This window comes from Puma concolor, chromosome A3 (assembly GCF_028749965.1).
Source record: "Puma concolor isolate L17-30 chromosome A3, mPumCon1.1.hap2, whole genome shotgun sequence".
In the NCBI taxonomy this organism is placed as follows: Eukaryota; Metazoa; Chordata; class Mammalia; order Carnivora; family Felidae; genus Puma; species Puma concolor.
Genome location: NC_141669.1, coordinates 4,245,379 through 4,252,112, shown reverse-complemented (window position 1 = coordinate 4,252,112; position 6,734 = coordinate 4,245,379). Strand labels below are relative to the sequence as shown.

Here is a 6,734-nt window from a genome sequence, read left to right as displayed (position 1 = left end):
TTGAGGTGCCGTTTGATGAGGAAACACATGGCCAAAACCACTCCTTGTTGCTGGACCCCGCGAGGCGGTTTTTCTCTCTGCTCTGCAGGGCCTGACAGAGAGCCAGCTCCTTCTGGGGGTTATGAGGCAACTGGAATGTACTCTGGAATGTACTGGAATGTACTGGAAAGTACTGAGAAGGGAGAAATGTGCGGCCACTACCGTTACCCAACCAAATCCGACAGCGCGTCCATTTGGACTGATGTCATTTCCTCTGTCTCACACCCTCTCGCCTTTCTCACCAAGCCTCCAGGGTCCAACCCCAACATCCCTACCACCTTCCTTCCACTCAGAGTCAAGTATGACCTCACAGATCCTCATGGGCTTTATTTATGCCTGTTTGTTAAGACTTTCCACAACCACGCAACCCCTGATACGTCAAACACCATGGCATTCAAACACACAACTCCGCTTCCTCCGGGATCACTGTCTTCCCCTTCTCTGGAATTCTCTGGAATAGCAGAGGCTGGCTGGGACCCCGGCATTGTACGTGTGCATGTACGTATTTCTCAATTGTTTGTTTGCATTATGGAGACATGTGGAGAATTATATCCAAAGAATGGAGGGTTGGCTTGGGTGCAACTGAGTCTGATCCACTTGTGCAGATATCTGTAAGAAAAGATCACATAAATGAAGAACTGGTTGAGAAGAGGTTTGCATGGGACGTGCAATTTCTATAGAAATTCAAGTCACTCGAAAGCATAATGCATCATGTTCAGTCTTCCCTTGGCTGCTAACAACAGGTGTATTTCCTATCACATGGGGGCAGAGAACAAGATATGTGCTTGAAACACCATTAGCATTGTTAAAACTGATCACTGCGTTGAGATGAAAATAGGTTTCTTGAATGTATAGATATGGATTTTTCTTTGCACTGGAAAACCATTGGCGTGGTATTACTTTGGCATCAATGACTCAACTAATGATGTGAATCTCTATGCATGCTCTTTGCCTGGGTTAATGTTACAGGGCCTTTGATTGCCAGATGCATTTCCCTGCCTATAAAAGAAGCTGAACGACTCTTCATGCATTTATTAGCTGCTGGGTCTTCTTTCCCTATGGAGTATCTAGAGACAGTCATTCTGGTCTTTTCTATTGGGCTATTTGTGTTTTTAATTGATCCGTAAATGTTCTTTATGAATTTTGGACACAAATCATTTGCCATTTATAGGCACCACAGATACTTTTTCTGAAGTTTAAGCTTTGCTTTCCAAACTTCATGTTGTTTTGGGATTGAAACGATTATTTTTAATTTTGATAGAATCTGTTTAGGATGCTTTTATTTGTAAGTTCTTCTTCTGTGTGTTTTATAGGAAACCCTCTTTCCAGGGTTACAAAGATATTTTTCTAATGTTTATTCTAATTTTGACTTTTCTAACATTTATTCTAATTTTTTGTTTTTTAAGTTTTCCCTTCACATGTTAAGACTTTAAGGACTTCAGTTCTGTGTATGCTACAGGAGAGGGGTTCCATTTCATTTTTTTAATGTACTTATTTTTGAGAAAGAACAAGAGAGCGACAGAGAATCTCAAGCAGGCTCCACGCTGCCAGTGTGGAGCCTGACATGGGGCTCGATCTCATGAACTGTGAGATCACGATCTAAATTGAAATCAAGAATTGGACACTTGACCAATCGAGCCACCCAGGCGCCCCTAGGGTTCCATTTCATTTTTATTTTGGCCAATTTAGCATTTCCTGAATAGCCTACTTATTCTAGTCACTCTTCAATATGAGCCTTATCTTTATCTTGATTTCCTTAATTTCCCAGATCTGCTTCTGGCCTCTTTGTTCTTTTACTATTTTTTTTTAATTAAAAAAATTTTTTTTAATGTTTTTATTTATTTTTGAGACAGAGAGAGACAGACCATGAGCAGGGGAGGGGCAGAGAGAGAGGGAGACACAGAATCTGAAGCAGGCTCTGGGCTCTGAGCTGTCAGCCCAGAGCCCAATGTGGGGCTCTAACTCACGAACTGTGAGATCGTGACCTGAGCTGAAGTCGTACACTCAACCGACTGAGCTACCCGGGCGCCGCTAAAGACAATTTCAATTTAAAATATATATAGTGAAACTTTGGATTGTAACTTGTTCTGCAAGACAAGCAAACATTTCTAATAATTTTTCACTTGATGAATGAGCAATGTCTTGCAATAGGAGTGTTACATGACACCGAATGTCACACAATTACAACTGAGCCAGTGGTTCGTCTCTCTTTCTCTCTGTCTCTGTCTCTCACTTGTTTGCTGCAGGATCGTGGGTGATCATCTCCCATGCTCCGCTGCTTGGTCGCAGGCCGCAGTGTCTGGCAGAGATCAGTGATTTTTCAGAACACTGGGAGGTGCCCACAACTGGCACTGGTGTATTTTTGTCACGTCAAAGCACCTGTGGACAGTCCTCTGCTGTTCCACACAAGAGTGAGCTTAGGAATGGTTCGCTTCATTCTAGGTCAGGCTGCCTGCGAATATAGACCCTTTCCTCTGCTGCCTTATTGCCACTTACAGTAAATATAGTCTACGACAAGAGTTTATCACTACTGTGCTGTAGTCAACATCCGTGCAAGTGTGTCCATGGCCCCCATGCAGAAAAAGATTCCACTGAGCCAATAGATAGCAGTGATTCCGTTAGTGATAATGGAAGTCGTCCTACGCAATAACCCTTCTCTCTCGTGTCTCCCTCACTCCAGCCACGAGACTTTTCAAAGGGAAGTACAGGCTGGTTTGTTTATTTTCTTTATATTTTGTCTTTTCTTTATTATTCTGTATTATACTGCAGTATTGTAATCCTTTTTATATGAATATTTTGGGTTGTGGAACGAATCATCTGAGTTTCCATGATTTCTTATGGGGAAATTCACTTTGATATCCAAGTGCTTTGGATGCCAAGCATGTTTCTGGAATGAATAATGCTTATAAGCCAAGGTTTTACTGTACCTAAATTTCTAGGGGCGTCTTGGTGGCTCAGTTGGTTAAACATCTGACTCTGGATTTCACCTCAGGTCATGGTTTCAAGGTTGTGGGATCGAGCTCAGAGCTGGGCTCTATGCTGGGTGTGCAGTCTGCTTAAGATTCTCTCTCTCTCTCTCTCTCTCTCTCTCTCTCTTTCTCTATTCCTCCCCCTGCTGGCATGCAGGATCTCTCTCTCTGAACAAAAAATAAATAAATAAATAAATAAAACATTTATCCAAATAAAATATATACCCCTTCCATTAAAAAATAATTTAAAGAAGGGCACCTGGGTGGCTCAGTCAATTAAGTGTCTAACTTCGGCTCACACCATGATCTCGCGGTTTGTGGGTTCAAGCCCTGTTTTGGGCTCTATGCTGACAGCTCAGAGCCTGGAGCCTGCTTTAGATTCTGTGTCTCCTTCTCTCTCTGCCCCTCCCTCCTCATGCTCTGTCTCTTTCTTTCTTTCTCTCTCTCTCAAAAAAAATAATAATCATTAAAAATAATAACTTAGGGGTGCCTGGGTGGCGCAGTCGGTTAAGCGTCCGACTTCAGCTAGGTCACGATCTTGCGATCTGTGAGTTCGAGCCCCGCGTCGGGCTCTGGGCTGATGGCTCAGAGCCTGGAGCCTGTTTCTGATTCTGTGTCTCCCTCTCTCTCTGCCCCTCCCCCGTTCATGCTCTGTCTCTCTCTGTCCCAAAAATAAATAAACGTTGAAAAAAAAAAAAAAAGAAAAAAAATTAAAAAAAAATAATAATAAAGAAATTAAATCCTGAAATTGAAATCTAATTACACTATCAAAAAATTCTCCATATAAAATGACCTGTTAAAAAATACAAGAAATGACAAAATAAGAGATTTATTTAAATCCAGAAAATTGAGTTAGCATCTCTATGTTTCTACTGGATTATGAATAAGCTTTCAGAAACTTTGTTTCTTTAGTAGAGAAGTGAGCATAATAATTTTACTGGAAGACTTTCTTAAGATAAATTAATCCTAAAAGACATACAGCCTTTATCTCATTACCTCAAATACAGAAAGTGGCCAACAGATACTCAGTTTCTTTCTCCTTTGACAGAATCTATAGCAGTTTATATGTTACGAGACATTAAGGATAAACCCACGTTAGTCGTGCTAGGAAGAGATAACTGGGATCAGAAAGAAGAGAGAAAAATCAGTGGTGTACCTGAGAAATTTGTGGGTTACGTGTGTGAAATGGGATAGTGCTTTTGAGGAGTCTCGGCCCTGGGAACTAAGGTGGGGCTTGTCTACACTGAAGATTGCTTTGGCCTGAAGCCCCTGAAGATGGTGTTTCTTCTGTGGACCTCACTCTAGTTTTTATTGAACCTCCTGGGGGAAGAGAGTCTTCAAGTACAATGAAACTCCAACATCTTAGATAGGAAGCAGATCTGAGAAAAGAGCCAAAGGGAAAGAGAAAGAAAAAAAGAAGAAAGAAAGAAAGAAAGAAAGAAAGAAAGAAAGAAAGAAAGAAGGAAAGAGAGGGAGAGGAAGGAAAGAAGGAAAGGAGGAAAGGCAAAAAGACAAGAAATCCAAAGAGAAAGGGGGTACCTAAGAAGTAAAGACTCAAAAAAGAACATCTCACACGGACTGAAGACCTAACACTTTGGCTGAGGACCAGCTGTGTCTTTGGCTCTGATACTGAGCCATAATGGGATCCCCTGGTGGTATTAACTGGGAGTCTGAGTCCTTGAGTTTCTGTGGGGGCTGAGTTTTATGGTCCTCAGTGGCCTGGGCCAGAGAGCTGTCATAGAGATGACCATGGCTTCTCTAAGCCACAGGGGCTTTAAACTAGGGCACAGTAGGTACAGAGATTTTTATGGAAAGGACATATATTACTTCAGGGAAGAAATTGTCTTTAAGCTAAATGACCAGATGATAGATAGATAGATAGATAGATAGATACATAGATAGATAATAGAAAGATAGATAGATGATAGATGATAGATAGATAGAGAGATAGATAGATGATAGAAAGATAGATGATAGAAAGATAGGTGATAGAAAGATAGACAGAAATATAGATAGATGATAGAAATATAGATAGATGATAGAAATATAGATAGATGATAGATAGATAGATAGATAGATAGATAGAAAGATAGAAAGATAGGGGCGCCTGGGTGGCGCAGTCGGTTGAGCGTCCGGCTTCAGCCAGGTCACGATCTCGCGGTCCGTGAGTTCGAGCCCCGCGTCAGGCTCTGGACTGATGGCTCAGAGCCTGGAGCCTGTTTCCGATTCTGTGTCTCCCTCTCTCTCTGCCCCTCGCCCGTTCATGCTCTGTCTCTCTCTGTCCCAAAAATAAATAAACGTTGAAAAAAAAAAATTTAAAAAAAAAAAAAAAAAAAAAGAAAGATAGAAAGATAGATGATAGATAGATAGATGATAGAAAGATAGAAATATAGACAGATGATAGATACATAGATAGAAAGACAGATGATAGATTATTATGCACCTCAGCATTTGCCTGTGTCCTATCTTCTCAAGACACAAGCTTACTGAGAATAATGGAATAGACAATGGGTTATTAGTTTCCAGCTGGGGATGTGTCAGCTGGGAAGGCCATGGCTAAGATCCAGAAGTCACATGCATTGAGCATTTACTTTGTGCTGGAAACTTTACCTACACTGTTTCATTCAAAACCCTATGAGAAGATAAATGATTCCCATGGCATAGATGAATAAACTGAGGTTAGGAAAATGAAAAATGAACTCCGCCAAGCCCACTGTTTGGAATGTAAGAGAGCCATGATTTCCATGGAACGTGAACCCCATTTTTTCTCCACGAGGCTCACTCTGGTGGCTAGCTTCATGAGGACAGAGAGCCCACTGGGTCGACGGGAGAGGATCTCTCAGGCCAAGAGATAATAGAGTGGGGCCGGGGCAGAGATAGAGAGCAGGGCAGGTTTGGGAATGAGAGTCAAAGGGAATTCTGGAATCCTCAGAGCGCTAGAGCAGGTGCTCAGAATCCAGTGAGGAATGCGGGGGAGGGGGACGGGCCCCTCTCTGCCTCCGCAGGAGACCTGTCCTTGCCTAGGACTCTGCTACCCTCACCGGCCACACATGGAACTCCGGCGTCTTTTGTTCACCTCCCGTGTTCGCAGCTGATTGCAACATCTGCTTGCAAGGCACGGTTCCAGTGAGTGCAAATATGCTGCGCTGAAATTAAATAAATATCGAGACACACTTCTGCTCCTACCCCCTCATTCTCCTCCCATTACCTTGGTTCGAATCGTAATGGTTCGAGTGCGGGGAGTCCCGGTAGTTCTCTTAATTTCGTCTGTTAGGGAAGCCACTCTCCAACCATCACAATCCGGCTTACTCGGCTCCAAAAGACACAAGCAGCTACGGCAGACGAGAAAAATGTGAGAAACCACTCTTGCAGGGGAAGCACACACGGTACAACAGAAGCATCTTCGAACGATTGGCATCTTTCCTGCTTCTGTTAATTTATCACGGACGCTTAACGTGCTTTCACGGAGCACCTGCTGTGGGAAAGATCGTGTGTTAGTGCAGTTCCTGGGCTGCCAAATCAAACACAATGGAATAAAAGAATGAACAAAAGAAGATTCTCTCACGAAGCCACATAGTTATACAGAAGGGAGGGAAACATACGAAGTTTTTGAATGATGCAACAAACATCGATGGAAGCGATGTGCAGATAAAGGTGACGTACGGATAAAGCCCTCCCTGGACGCAGAGCCGAGATTAAGTTCACTTGGAGGACGACACAAAGAGG

At 42.6% G+C, this 6,734-nt stretch overlaps 1 long non-coding RNA gene across 1 annotated transcript; it reads right to left on the bottom strand.

The window, feature by feature from the left end:
- Window positions 1-341: 341 nt before the first annotated feature.
- LOC147582196 (uncharacterized) lies at window positions 342-6,303 on the bottom strand. The gene is made up of 2 exons (XR_015248662.1): window positions 6,217-6,303; window positions 342-648 (listed from the first exon to the last, which is right to left on the bottom strand). It is a non-coding gene; the product is annotated as an uncharacterized LOC147582196 (long non-coding RNA).
- Window positions 6,304-6,734: the final 431 nt, after the last annotated feature.